Below are 15,183 nucleotides of genomic sequence, written 5' to 3'. Positions count from 1 at the left end.
CAGACCTGAAATAGAGTAATGTACGCAAGCCTGAGCTGAAATACAGTTTAATAAATAGGCCCCTAACTGTCTATACATCTACACAATAACATTATTATTATTATTATCTTTTATTTGTTAGGCGCCACAAGGTATCCATAGCGCCGTACACAGTACAAACAGTGGACTATACAGGGTGAAACAGTACAGAACAATAAACAAAAATACCAATACTTCAGAAGCTCCACACAGGCTAATACAATAAGCATGGAGTAGAAGAACAGATGAGGAGACAGGAGGGAAGACGGCCCTGCTCATGTGAGCTTACATCCTAAGGGAGGTTAGACAGAACAGGCATAAGGGGAGCCAGAAGAGAGACGGGAGAGTGAGTGGAGGAGGAGAGGTGGTTAAGTGGATGGTTGGTAGGCTTTACGGAAGAGGTGAGTTTTCAGTGCACGTTTGAAGGAGCACATAGTAGGAGAGAGATGGATGGAACGAGGGAGGTCATTCCAGTGAAGGGGGGCTGCCTGGGAAAAGTCCTGGATTCTGGAGTGGGAAGAGGTGATGAGAGTGGAGGAGAGGCGGCGATCATTGGCTGTGCGCAGGGAGTGGGCAGGAGTGTGAATGGAGAGGAGGTTAGAGATGTAGGTGGTGGTAGAGTGGAAGAGAGCCTTGTAAGTGGTGGTGAGGAGCTTGAAGAGGATTCTATAGGGGAAGGGAAGCCAGTGTAAGGAGAAGCAGAGTGGGGAGGCCGAGGAGGAGCGGCATGAGAGGAAGGTGAGTCTAGCGGCCGCATTGAGTATAGAGCGGAGGGGGGAGAGACGGGAGTGGGGGAGGCCAGTGAGGAGGAGGTTACAATAATCGAGGCGGGAGATGATGAGTGCGTGGATGATAGTTTTGGCGGCGTCCTGTGAGAGAAAGGGACGGATGCGGGAGATGTTGCGTAGTTGGAAGCGACAGGTTTGGGCAAGGGAATGGATGTGGGGAGCAAAAGAGAGAGAGGAGTCGAGGCTGACACCCAGGCAGCAGAGTTGGGTGACAGAGGAGATGGTGGTATTATTGATGACAATAGAGAGGTCATGGTGGGATGGGAGTCTGGGTGGAGGAAAGACAATAAGTTCCGTTTTAGAGATATTAATTTTAAGAAAGCGAGCAGACATCCAGGAGGAGATGGCGGAGAGACAGTCAGATACACGAGAGAGGAGGGTGGAAGAAAGATCAGGAGAAGAGATGTAGAGCTGAATGTCATCAGCAAAAAGGTGATACTGAAGACCGAAGGAGGAGATGAAAGCACCAAGGGAGAAGGTATAGAGTGAGAAGGGTAACGGGCCGAGAACAGAGCCTTGCGGGACTCCTACAGGGAGAGGGTAGGGGGAGGAGGAAGAACCAGACGTGGATACAGAGAAGGAGCGGTTGGCGAGTTATGAGGTGAACCAGGCATGGACAGAACCAGAGAGACCGAGAGAGAGAAGAGTTTGCAGCAGGAGGGGGTGGTCCACGGTGTCGAAGGCTGCGGAGAGGTCGAGGAGGATGAGTAGGGAGAAGTGACCCTTGGACTTAGCCAATAGGAGGTCATTAGTAACCTTGGCCAGGGCAGTTTCGGTGGAGTGTTGGGGACGGTAGCCAGATTGCAGAGGGTCAAGGAGGGAATGGTCAGAGAGGTGTTTGGCGAGGCGGCTGCAGACAATCCGCTCAAGTAATTTGGAGGCATAGGGTAGTAGTGAGATTGGGCGATAATTAGCAAGAGAGGAGGGGTCCAGATTGGGTTTTTTGAGGATAGGAGAGATAAGAGCGTGTTTAAAAGAGGAGGGGACTACACCAGAGGAGAGTGATAAGTTGAATAGGTGTGCGAGATAAGAACAGGCAGTGGGGGAGAGAGAGCGAAGGAGGTGAGAGGGGATGGGGTCGAGAGGACAGGTAGAGGGTGGGGAGGAACGAATAAGAGAGCGGACTTCTTCGCCTGTTGTGGGGCAAAAGGAGCACCAAAGTTGCTTGTTGGAGGGAGGAGAAGCAATGAGGGTGGCTGGAGAAGGGGAAGAGGAGATGTTCAGTCTGATGGCCTCAATTTTGGAAGAGAAAAAGGTGGCGAAGTCAGAAGCGGAGAGGGAAGGCGGGACAGAGGGGGGGAGAGAGTAGCGAGTTGAAGGTGGCAAAGAGGCGGCGGGGATTGGAGGACTGAGAAGAAATGAGGGACTTAAAGAAGGATTGTTTAGCGAGGCAGAGGGCAGAGTAGAAAGAGGAGAGGATGAATTTAAAGTGGAGGAAGTCAGCCAGGGAATGAGATTTCCTCCAGAGGCGTTCAGCAGTGCGAGAGCACATTTGGAGGAAGCGGGTGAGTTTGGAGTGCCATGGTTGGGGAATCAGGCGGCGTTGGCGGATAGAGGAGGCCGGGGCGACAGCATCAAGGGCAGTAGTGAGGGAGAGGTTGTAGAGAGAGGACGGCTGGTCAGGACAGGCCCGGGAGGGAAGGGGTGATAGGAGAGATTCAAGCGAGGAGGAGATGGAGGTAGGGTTGATAGCATCAAGGTTGCGCCTAGTGAGGGTGGCTTTAGGTGGGGCGGGAGCAGGGGAGGAGGACAGCGTGAAGGAGAGGAGATGGTGGTCAGAGAGTGGGAAGGGAGAGTTGGAGAAGTCAGAAAGATCACAGAGATGGGAGAAGACGAGGTCGAGGGAGTGACCGAGACAGTGGGTGGGTGAGGAGGTCCACTGAGTGAGGCCTAGAGAGGAGGAAAGCGCAAGAAGTTTGATGGTGGCGGGGTCGGAACAGTTGTCAATGGGGATATTAAAGTCGCCAAGTATGATGGAGGGGAGGTCAGAGGAAAGGTAGTGGGGGAGCCAGGAAGCAAAGTTGTCGAGGAAAAGGGAGGTGGGGCCTGGGGGATGGTAAATGACAGAGACACGAAGGTGGATAGGGGAGAAGAGTCGGATGGAGTGAACTTCAAAGGAGGAGAAGGAGAGGGAAGGTAAAGTAGGAATGACCCGAAAAGTGCAGTTAGGAGACAGGAGGAGGCCCACTCCACCTCCTGGACGCTCATCCGGTCTGGTGGAGTGGGTGAAGGAGAGGCCCCCATAGGATAGGGCGGCAGGAGACGCAGTGTCAGACGAAGTAAGCCAGGTTTCAGTGATGGCAAGAAGAATTAGAGAGTTGGAGATGAAGAGGTCATGGATGGAGGATAGTTTGTTACGGATGGATCTGAAGTTCCAGAGGGCACATGAGAAAGGGAGGGAGGGAACTGGGGAGATGCGGATGAGATTGTTAGGGTTTATGGAGCGAGGGGGAGGGTGAGAGGTGGGGCAGTGAGAGTTGCGCCGGAGAAGGGGGCTGGGGGAGAGGATAGGTATAGGAAAGGAGCAGGGCGGCATGGTATAGAGCAGCATATTATATACGTATATAACATATTATATATATATATATATATATATATATATATATATAATATAACATATTATATATCATATTATATATGATAACATATTATATACCTATAATAATATACCTCTACAGTACTATATATACATATAACTTGATTACTTAGTAATTACTTAAAAATTATTCCCGGCATGAAGCAAACACAAAATGAAGGTATAAAAAATGTTCAGGTAATTATAGTGGAAACAATCTCCGGTCAAGAAGGGATTGAGCTATTTGATAGCAATCTTTTTAGAAGATATTTCAGAAAGTAAATCCTATGAAAAATTTGACTCTTAACCACTGTGCTGTGTTTTTTTAAATTTAGTTTTATCATCAAGATTAACTCCCATATCACATTTCAGAATAACCATGGGACTAAACTGTTAAAACTAAAGCACTTATCTTAAAACTGTTTGTATGACGTATTTATTTATATATGTGAAAAAGAAGAATGTATTTTTTTTATAATGGCGTAAATATGTTTTTGCTATATTAGCCCTAGCTGAGAGGAAACTGTAATGATTACCTTTACCAAAGTAAAGGTTGCCACTGCTGTTCTTTATAACTGAAAGCAAAGAAAAGTGTGCAATAATAAAATAGAAATGCTTAGCTTTGCTTCTCTTTTGTGTAATCTTTGATATGCAAACATAAAAAGAAAGTAACAATAAACATATACAGAACACACTGTTGCTAACTAGGTTACCGATTCATTGATTATAGTCAGTGAGCCTACTTTACTAACAGTGCAAATGTGTAGTAACCTATAGCAACCAAAGACCAATTAGCTATCATCGGTCTACTGCATGTTAAATTAACTTGATAATGATGACTGGCACTTTAATGCATTTTAAAAATAATTAAATAGATAAATAAATTGCGTAGACCCCCCTATAAAGGAACTTAGCACCAGTGCTCATAGCCTAGGCTGGTTACTGTTAATGCGAGGGGAAGAACAGAGTGTTGACCAATTCTGACTTTCCCACTACCAGGGGTTAACTAGCACAGCTAGTTAATCATCCACACCTGACTGTGTCTTACATATGCCCGCCTATCCCAGTATCCTTTGCTGGTCATTGATGTTTCTTCGTCTGTTTATGTTTGTACTCTGGATCACTGCCTGCTTTCTCTTTTTCTGTGGATATCCATGCTTAGCCAGTTCCTGTTTCCTTGTACAGCATTAATCAATTACCTGTATCTCTCCTTGAGGTAACCTGACAATGCATTACTCCTGCTATTACTGAAAACCTGATTATGTTCAGACCCAATCTGTGTTCATTGCATCATGGATTGTTGTTTTCTCTGTAATAAACAGCTCAATTTTTTTCATCATATGCCTGGCTCCGTGTCTATAATTGCAATGCTAAAAAAAAGACTTGGAGTCATGTGAAAAATCCTGCTTCAGATTTTCTCCTGGGACTCTCATTGCAATTGTTTACATTTTTTTTCTCCTGCAAACATGTCTGGCTTACAAATGACTGAACTGTCTCTGCTACAGTGTCTACAAACAGACATAATTTTGTAACTCTGTCAGCTGACTCAATTTTCTGCTTTACTTTTGAACCCTCAGAGAAACTATCATATTCTGTTTCTCCCAATTCCAATACTGTTGAATTGCCTCAACCAACTTTGTCTACTGCTGAATCCATGCAAACAGCACCTCTTAATAGTGCTATTACAAATTTGCATTTAACTAATAACTACTGTGTAACAAACTCCAGGTTAGTAAGTGGTACACGCCTCCATCCGACCGAAGAGGAGCGACGACGGAGAAGGACTAACAAATTACGTCTTTACTGTGCAAGGGATGTACATTATTGACAAGACTGTCCATTCTGCAGACCACAAAAGCGTACATAACCGACTTCTGTTTACTCTACTAATCATTTCGGATTTGCTTGCGCTTCACTTCCTGTTTCTAAATTTTAACCTGTTCTGCTCATGGGGCCCAATCTGCCAGCTTCAGTTGCTGCTTGTCCTGTGGTGCCAGCTCCAGTTGCTGCCTGTCCTGTGGGGCCAGGTTCAGTTGCTGCCTGTCCTGTGGTGCCAGCTCCTGCCTCCTGTTTTGAGCTGCCATCCTCTGCTTTCAGCTCTGAGCTACCATCCTCTGCTTCCTTCTCCCAGGTGCAATCCTCTGCCTCCAGTTCTGAGGTGTCATTCTCTGCCACTTCTGAGGTGCCATTCTCTGCCTCCAGTTCTGAGATGCTAGTATCTGCTTCCAGTCGCAAGGTGTCAGCTCCTGCCTCCAGTTTCACGTTGTCAGCCTCTGCCCCCAGTTCCATGCTGCCAGCACCTGCCTCCAGTTTCATGCTGCAAGCTTCTGCCTCCACTCCAGAGACTTTGCTTGCTTCAGAGGGGGCACTGCCCCTACAGCCCTCTCCAGAGGGGACGCTGCCCTTACAGTCCATCCAGATAAGGCACTGTCCCTCCAGTCCGCTCCAGAGAGGGCCCTGTCCCTCAAGTCCACTCCTGAGAGGGCACTGTCCCTCAAGTCCACTCCAGAAACATTACTGATGGTTCAGCCTGAGTTGCCACAAAATTTGGTTCAGCCTGAGTTGTCACACAGTTCGCCTCAGCCCGAGTTGCGACACAGTTCGGTTCAGCCCGAATTATCTTGTCTGGTCCGAGGCTTCTTACAGTGCTGTCCAGTCTGAGACTTCTGACAGTGCTGTTCGGTCTGAGACTTCTCACAGTGCTGTCCGATCTGAGTGGTGTGCCCAGTCCGGGCTTTCTGTCTGATGTGCCCAGATTGCCATCCCAGACGGTGACTCCTGCTGTGTCGTCCCAGTCGCTGACTCCTGCTCTGTCCTTACAGCCTGCTTCAGAGGCGGTGCTGCCCTTATAGCCCATTCCAGATGGGGCACTGCCCTTACAGCCCATTCCAGAGGGGGTGCTGCCCTTACAGTCCACTCCAGAGAGGGTCCTATTCTTCCAGTCCGCTCCAGAGAGGGTCTTGTCCCTCCAGTCTTCTCTAGAGAGAGCTCTATCCCTCCAGTACGCTCCAGAAACATTACTGACTGTTTAGCCTGAGTTGCCACACAGTTCTGTTCAGCCCGAATTGCCACACAGTATGGTTCAACCCGAGTTGCCACACAGTTCGATTCAGCCCGAGTTTCCTTCTGGCCTTGTTCTGGTCTGAGGCTTCTCACAGTGCTGTTCAGTCTGAGTGGTATGCTCAGTCCGGGCTTTCCGTCAGGTGAGCGCAGCTTGCTGTCCCAGCTGGGGACTCCTGCTCTGCCTCTTCTGAATCGTCAAATCATCCTCCAGTCTTTTTTGACAGAGTCCTCAAACAATTGACTACAGTTCTTTAATTTTGTATGAAACTGTTTCAAGAATTTCCGAATTACAATGCTGACCAATTTAATCAAGTGGGATCAATAATCATGTGTTCCAAAGGGGAGCCACAGCCTTCTCAATACTTAATTCTGATTACCCCATTATTCATAATACCATGGACTTTATCAATGCCGTTTATTAGAAATACACTTCATCTTCAGTCAAATCTCCTGGTCAGAGTTCTCATGTTTCCATTCCAACCACTGTATCCGTTCCTGAGTTTGTTCACAAATCATGTATGCACAATGTTTTCATTGCTCAATCTATAATCTTCTAAAAACAAAGAGAAAAACAAGGAAAAACCCATTCCCTGCCAGCATCAATCACAACAGATACAAACATTGGTTGCCGGCTTCATGGGCGTATCACCATCTTGTCATAAAATAAAAGGTCCTGTTCCGACTCTAGTTTGGTACTCAAACTCTGAGGCTTAATTTGATACTTCTAAAGACTTAGTGGATGAACTTGACAATTCTTCTTGTGCTTTCGAAGAATTGTGCTTTGTCTGCACTCCATTGGAGAAGGGCTCAATTATGTCTCTTAAAAAATCACAGAAGAAGAGAAAGCAGAAGAAGAGAAAAGCCTGAAAGAAACTTTTTATGGAGCGTCTGGAATCGACTCCTGTAGGATGGGAATAATGTTATGATCTGCATTGTGTCTCTAGTGTTTATATTACCCTGCAGTACCTGTGGTCCTCCAGAAGTGCTGCTCTTCTGCCTTTACCACTACCAGGGGTTAACTAGCACAGCTTGTTAATCATCCACACCTGACTGTGTCTTATATATGCCCGCCTATCCCAGTATCCTTTGCTGGTCATTGTTATGCTCAAGGAAGTCCGTCAGTCAGTATTTATACCGGCTTAGAAGGGCACAGGTTCTAACAGCCTCTCAGGTCTTCACCGTGAACTGCTACAAGGCAGGAAAGGCTTGGCTGCTGAGAAACTGCAGGTTGCGCCCGCTGTTTAAGCCTACTAACATGGGAGACAGATAGAAGATCGGTAATACAAACAGGAATAGTATCTGCAGGAGGTTCAGGAGGTATCGCTGAATCGTCTGGAAGAAGCCGGGATAGGTACACAGTTGCAGACATCAGACGTGCAGCGGAGAATCTATATCTATCTATCTATCTATCTCTCTCACTCTGTGTATATATATGTATATATATATATATATATATATATATATATATATATATATAAAATTAAAAAGTGTTTCAAACAAAAAGGAGATGAAGAGAATAGATGTGGTCTATAAATAGTCTTGGCCATAGATAGAAAGACAGAACATAATGAAGATAATGATAGAAAGAAACATTGAGATCCCTGTCTATAAAAGACCAGAAGATGGTGATTCTTATGGATTTTGGCATGGAATAAAGATGCAAAGGTGGGCATGGGTGAGTCTTTTTTTACAATAAAATACTTTAGAATAGGTGTGCTTTTTTAATGTCACATTAATATGTGGCATTACTGTTCACAGCAGGCACTGGCTGCCAGCACATGCTGGAACTTGTATTTCTAGGTATACAAGTGAAAGCATGCCAAGCAGTTAATGGCTACCAGGGCTTCTTTCTAAACATGATAGATGTATATCCTTTTGCTGCTTAAACAACTACGTATCTACAGTCATGTCCAAAAGATTTTTGTCAGAAGTTGCTATGGTATACTGAAGTAAAATTACAAGCATTTTATAAGTGTCAAAGGCTTTTATTGACAATTACATTAAATTTATGCAAAGAGTCAATATTTGAAATGTTGATCCTTCTTTTTGAAGACCTCTGCAATTCACCCTGGCATGCTGTCAATCAACTTCTGGGTAACATAGTGACTGATGGCCGCTTATTCTTGCCTAATCAATGCTTGAAGATTGTCAGAATTTGTGGGTTTTTGTTTGTCCACGACCTCTTGAGGATTGAAAACAACTTCTCAATAGTATTAAGGTCTGCAGAGTTTCCTGGCCATGGACCCAAAGTTTCAATGTTTTGATCCCCAAGCCACTTAGTTATCACTTTTGCCTTATGGCAAGGTGCTTCATCATGCTTTGAAAGGCATTATTCGTCACCAAACTGTTCTTGGATGGTTGTGAGAAGTTGCACTTGGAGGATGTTTTGGTACCTTCTTAATTCATGGCTGTGTTCTTAGGCAAAATTGTGAGTGAGCCCACTCCCTTGACTGAGAAACAACCCCACACATGAATGATCTCAGGATGCTTTACTGTTGGCATTACACAGGACTGATGGTAGCGCTCACCTTACCTTCTCCGGACAAGCGTTTTACCAGATGCCCCAAACAATCTGAAAGGGATTCATCAGAGAAAGTGATTTTACCCCAGTCCTCAGCAGTCCAATCCATGTACCTTTTGCAGAATATTAGTCTGTCCCTGATGTTTTTGCTGGGGAGAAGTGGCTTCTTTGCTGGCCTTCTGGACACCAGGCCATCCTCCAAAAGTCTTCGCCTCACTGTGCATGCAGATGCACTCAGACCTGCCTGCTGCCATTCCTGAGCAAGCTCTGCACTGGTGGTGCCCCGATCCCACAGCTGAATCAACTTTAGGAGACAGTCCTGTCACTTGCTGGACATTCTTGAGCATCCTGAAGCCTTCTTTTCATCTTTTGAACCTCTCTCCTTGAAGTTCTTGATGATTCGATGGTTGATTTAGGTGCAATCTTACTAGCAGCAATATCCTTGCCTGTGAAGGCCTTTTTGTGCAAAGCAATGATGACTGCACATGTTTTAATGCAGATAACCACTGTTAATAGAGGAATAACAATGATTTAAAACACCACCCTCCTTTTAAAGCTACCAGTCTGTTATTCTAACTCAATCAGCATGACAGAGTGATCTCCAGCCTTGTCCTCGTCAACACTCTCACCTGTCTTAACGAGAGAATCACTGACCTTATCTCAGCTGGTCCTTTTGCGACAGGGCTGAAATGTAGTGGAAATGATGTTTTTGGGATAAAGTTCATTGTCATGGCATAGATGGACTTTGGAATTAATTGCAATTCATCTGATCACTCTTCATGACATTCTAGAGTATATGCAAATTGTCATCATAAAAACTGAGGCAGCAGACTTTGTGAAAAATAATATTTGTGTCATTCTCAAAAAATTTGACCATGACTGTATGCATACTGCTGTGATGCTGCAAATGAAAGTTGCTGGTGAATATCTATTTGTGCTTATTGGTCATTATTGGTTCCCTCAACTACAGCATATTTTTAAATTTCAATCTATTTTATGATTATTATCCAGAACGGACAACCGGGAAGTCTTCCTTAATCTCCCTCAGTCGCTCTGCTTACATTTTCCTACCATAGCTCAAAATCTTTTTTTTTTAAAAAAAGCATCTGAATGGTACAGTAAATATAACAGTGTCTTCATATCAATGGCACAATGTAATTTAGAGCTTAGGTCAAACGTTTCTGGGGACTATTTTTCACCACCCTGTGGAATAACTTTATTTTCCGCTTAGTAGAGGAAGAGGTTCTGGCAGCAAAGACAACTGTCATGCCAGGTGCAAAAACTGTGTTTACTCAGGAAGCATGGCCTTTCATCCCAGTGTTTTTAATAATCACAGGGAGTAGCAGCGGATTAGAGACACTGTGATGCAGGAGAAGATTTGTATATTTTTCCCTTTTGTTGGTTACACTGTCTGACACAGAAAAGTTATACATAACCACTCATATCTTAATGTTACCAGTTGCAAAATATAATCTTGTCACATCCTCAACAATAATTTTAGTGTATAACAGATTACATTTTCACACAGATGATTCCTAACATATGCCATTTTCCCTTGTGCTGATTAATGGCCTGAGTAATTAAGGAGAGAAAAACATAGAAAAGGAGTAACTTTGCCACTGAGCAAAACCATGTTGTATTGGAGGGGGATATGCATTTAAAATATAGGGAGAGATTTATAGTTGGCATGTGCTAGATCAACTTTAAATTTCATTGTAAAAATAAAGCTATCACGTATTTGTGCTAGTTGACCAAACAGCCAGTATTTAACTTATGTGCAAAATAATAAAATAATTTGCAACCCTTGCATTGTAACATGGTTTGTCCAGGAGAACAGTTACTCTTTTATTTGCCTTAATTTCATTAATGACTCAAGCCCTAAGTGTATAATTGATGTTAGCATCCACTTGTTGTTGCCAAATGTATAGATAAAAACTAAAGTCCTTTAAATCAACAAATAACAATTAGACCTCATAGTACATATTATTTTGAAGTAGCTAACAAAAAAGGTAAAACTGAGATTCAGGTTCTAATTATTTAACTTGTGTAAGGTGTAAAGTCTCACCTCCTAGTGAAGAGAAAATACATAAAATGTGTAAAAATGCTTTACTTACTTTAATAAAGATGTATAATCTCACCCACTATGGCAGATATATTCAAACTATATATAAAAAGAATCAGCTGCCAAATGAGGGATATAGCCACCTCTAGCAACAAAAAAACCACAATAAAAACAACAGAAGACGGTGCTATATAAAGATAATACGTACTCCTGTCTGGTAAAAAACGTCCCTATATGGCACAGTTTAAATGATCATAGAATTGTCTTAATTAATGAGCATTTTATTAAAAAATACAAAATTAATAAATTATTAAAATACTAAATGACCCTACATATTAATCTTTAAAATATACGAATCAGCAGGAAAACGGAGATGGTGTGTTATGTGCAAAGTATAAATTTAACAACACACTAAGGGGTATATTTACTAAACTGTGGGTTTGAAAAAGTGGAGATGTTGCCTATAGCAACCCAATCAGATTCTAGCTGTCATTTTGTAGAATGTACTAAATAAATGATAACTAGAATCTGATTGGTTGCTGTAGGCAACATCTCCACTTTTTCAAACCCGCAGTTTAGTAAATCTAGCCCCAAATATTATAATTATACTTATTCCAAAATGGGTTAATCCATTTAGCAAATGTAATGGAAATTTCTGTGGTAAATCTTCCTGATTCAGATCCAGAAATGGGTGTTATAGTCATGTCACATGGAAGAAATCTATCATTCCTATGCATGCTCTTATATAGGTTCCTTTGTAATTTTCTATGTCATAAACACAGCAGATTAACCACTTGCATTTTTCATTCCCAGCCTCTCCATTGCATTCTAAAGTCTATCGAGAAGGATTTTTTCTTTCAGTGCACATTCCTGTAAAGCAAAGCAGATGTTACCGCTAGGTAAAAAAACATATCACTATAATATAATAAAAAAATATTACTATGTTTAGCTGTTTTGCATTTTTTTTCCAAGTAATTAAGGCAGTTCAGCTGTACTGTGTCAGGCTCTGTGCCTTCTATGAATATTCTTTGTGGGTGCAAATCCTGCAAGAAGATAAAATAGCTTACAAAGACCATGAGCATCCCCAGTCAGTATTCTTGTACTTCACCCCATTCCAGTTCTCCCTGGCTCTCCATAATTATTGCATTATTTAAGGAGCCACCCTGCTCACATTCAGTATTCTGTAATCTTACACAATAGCTAGTGCTGCTGGAACTTCATGTGTTCTGATTTCTGCTGACCTGACTTTCCTTTTCTACATTGATCTCTGTAACCCCTGACAGCTGCTTATATTTTGGATATTTGGAAGATTAATATTTGGACAAAGGTGGTAATAAATCATTTTTGTACACTACAAACAGTTGTGATGCGTTTAATACATAACGTAATTATTACCGTAGCAGAATTTTAATATGTTTCACATATTTTCTAACTTTCAATATAAAACAATAAAGTGATGAAGAGGCTAATTAATGTTTTCAATATTTAAATTACATCAGGATTGGCATCATTCTGTTTGCAATTGCATGAGAATGTTTCCAGTATTATTTATGTAGCGCTAGTAATAAATAATATCACTTTTTATACACCAAATAGCAAGTCCAGAGATGTCATAAAAGAACCAGTTTACACAGGTCTAGAGGCGGGAGCCAGAAGAAGGAAATCTGACCACCTCAAGGAACAATGACCAGAGGAATCAACCAATGGCATGTAAAGATCTTGGGAGGTCATGACCCATTGACCTATGAATGTCGATCTTAGTACTGTAACTGTGTCATTTTGTGATATCACTGTTTTTTACAACTGTACATTGTATAAATTGTTCACCTCTGGCCTCGGAAATCAGAGCGTTCTGATAGAAGCTTATGCTAGTGCTAACAGCGCAAGTGTGTGCATGCCAAGCTTTGGGTTGTAATATTTTGCAAATAAACCTTTGTGCTTTGGAATCACAGTAATCGCATTGGAGAATCATTATTGCAATGATACATACAGACATAACAGCATGGGTGCTCGTGAGCGGACTCCACTTTACTTCTAGGACTCACAGACCTATGATTTTCGGTTTCTCAACAAAGGGTGTATGACGCGGCAAAGAAAGTAAGAACGCTTATTGTTTTATATTTTTAATTTACATCTTGTGTTGATAAACTGAATTCCTGCTTTGAGAGTCTATCAGAGGTGCTGGAGTGAACCTGGAGGGATAACGGTAAAATTGTTTTACATAGTCCTATTTGCAATTGCTATATACAGCTTTGTTTGTTTAAATAGCGCATATTACTTTTCTATATAGATATGTATATATATATATATATATATATATATATATATAAGAGATCCTGTTGTGTTATAATATTTTAAAGTACACTGTTATGCGTATCTAGAAAAGAAAGTTGTCAACAATAGAAAATTTTACTAACAAAGTATGTATGTGATCACATGTGTATGTATGATGTGAAGCTAAGGGAATAGTATGTATTGGAATGCAACATTAAGATTAAGATGAGCTATTAGCTCATATATTTTCAGAGATTAGGAAGGGAAGATATTGTCCCATCCTCATCTTTTGCTATTTTCCTACATACTAGTAAGCACTAGACTATCCATTGTGCAGAGACAATTGTTCCAGCTATCAGAGATACTTTAGAATTCATCACCATTTATTGATATGGCGCCACTAATTACGCAGTGCTGTACAGAGAACTCACTCACATCAGTCCCTGCCCCATTGGAGCTTACAATATAAATTCCCTAACAGCACACACACAGACTAGGGTCAATTTGATAGCTGGCAACTAACCTACCAGTATGTTTTTGGAGTGTGGGAGGAAACCGGAGCACCCGAAGGAAACCCACGCAAACACAGGGAGAACATACAAACTCCACACAGATAAGGCCATGGACGAGAATTGAACTCATGACCCCAGTGCTGTGAGGCAGAAGTGCTAACCACTAAGCCACTGTGCTGCACCCAGTACAGACAATAGTTGTTCCCAATGATAAGGCAGATAAGGATATGTGGTCATACATTGCCCTTGGAGTGACAATAGGTAAGAGATTAGCATTAAGGACATACTCAGTCAATGACAGTAAATGTCATGAGTGCTCATGCAAATCTCTGAAATCTAGGCCATACCTGTAATCTATAGCTGGTTAAATTAACTAATAATCAGAGCAAAAACCAAGAGTAAAAATGAATATCTCTAGTACTAAACAAATTTTTCTTTTAGACACAGGGGTAGCCAGATCTGTATTAACTTCTCCTCTAAATTTGTTAGTCACCAGGAAAACCATTCCAGCTGTGGGTGTGACAGAAGATATGCATCATTATCCCTTGATTGCATCAGCAAAAGTTACTATTGAGCCATTGCATAGTAAACATTTTTTTTTCTGTGTGCGGCAGCCCCTACGAGCTTACTTTGCCGAAATTTATTATGTAAAATGGAGGGTGTAATATACTGTACTTCTGATGGTGTATTTTTAGATTTTCCAGGAAGGAATGCACGGGAGGTTCAGGATATACTGAACACCCCACAAAGGATAATTTTGCCCTCCTCTATTGTAGAGACAAGTTCATCACAGGTAAAAGAAATATTGTCACCTATACCAGGTTCCTTATGGACTAAAGATGGACAGGACACTGGATTAATGGCTAATGTAGCTCCCGTTATGAATAAAAAAAGAATGCATGAGGGGCTACAGACTGGTACAAGATTTAAGGGGGATTAATAAAATAGTTGAGAGCCAATTCCCCGTAGTGCCCAATCCAGCTGTTATCCTGATGTAAATATCTTTTTTTTCCTGCAAACCATTCCACGTTTATTGTTCTTTGCTCTGTTTTATTTTTTTTATCCCTTTACATCCTGACTGTCAATACCTCCTTGCGTTATCTTATAAAGAGGTACAATATACATAGGATCAGATTACCCCAACAGGGGCGAACGCAGGATTTAGAGGGGGGGGTTTCCGCCCCACCGGAAAAAAAATAAATTTTGCATGCGCAGCAGCTCCATTTCTGTGAGTCTGAATTCTGCAGCAGCCGCGGCGCTGTCAAGCAGTATCCGCGGCAGTGCTGTATTATACTACAATACAGCACTGCCACGGACGCTTCTTTGACAGCGCCGCGGCTGCTGTACAGTACCGTTGGTTCGCGGAGGGG

General features: G+C 42.4%; 1 long non-coding RNA gene across 1 annotated transcript in view; it reads left to right on the top strand.

The window, feature by feature from the left end:
- Nucleotides 1-12,846, top strand: part of LOC142142839 (uncharacterized) — a 49,054-nt gene extending 36,208 nt beyond the window's left edge. The window contains exons 2-3 of the long non-coding RNA XR_012689352.1: nt 11,841-11,926; nt 12,624-12,846. This is a non-coding gene — a long non-coding RNA (uncharacterized LOC142142839). The remainder of the gene's footprint in view (nt 1-11,840; nt 11,927-12,623) is intronic.
- Nucleotides 12,847-15,183: the final 2,337 nt, after the last annotated feature.

The sequence above is a fragment of the Mixophyes fleayi genome, chromosome 3 (assembly GCF_038048845.1).
Source record: "Mixophyes fleayi isolate aMixFle1 chromosome 3, aMixFle1.hap1, whole genome shotgun sequence".
NCBI lineage: Eukaryota > Metazoa > Chordata > Amphibia > Anura > Limnodynastidae > Mixophyes > Mixophyes fleayi.
This window is presented reverse-complemented; position numbering and strand designations above follow the sequence as displayed.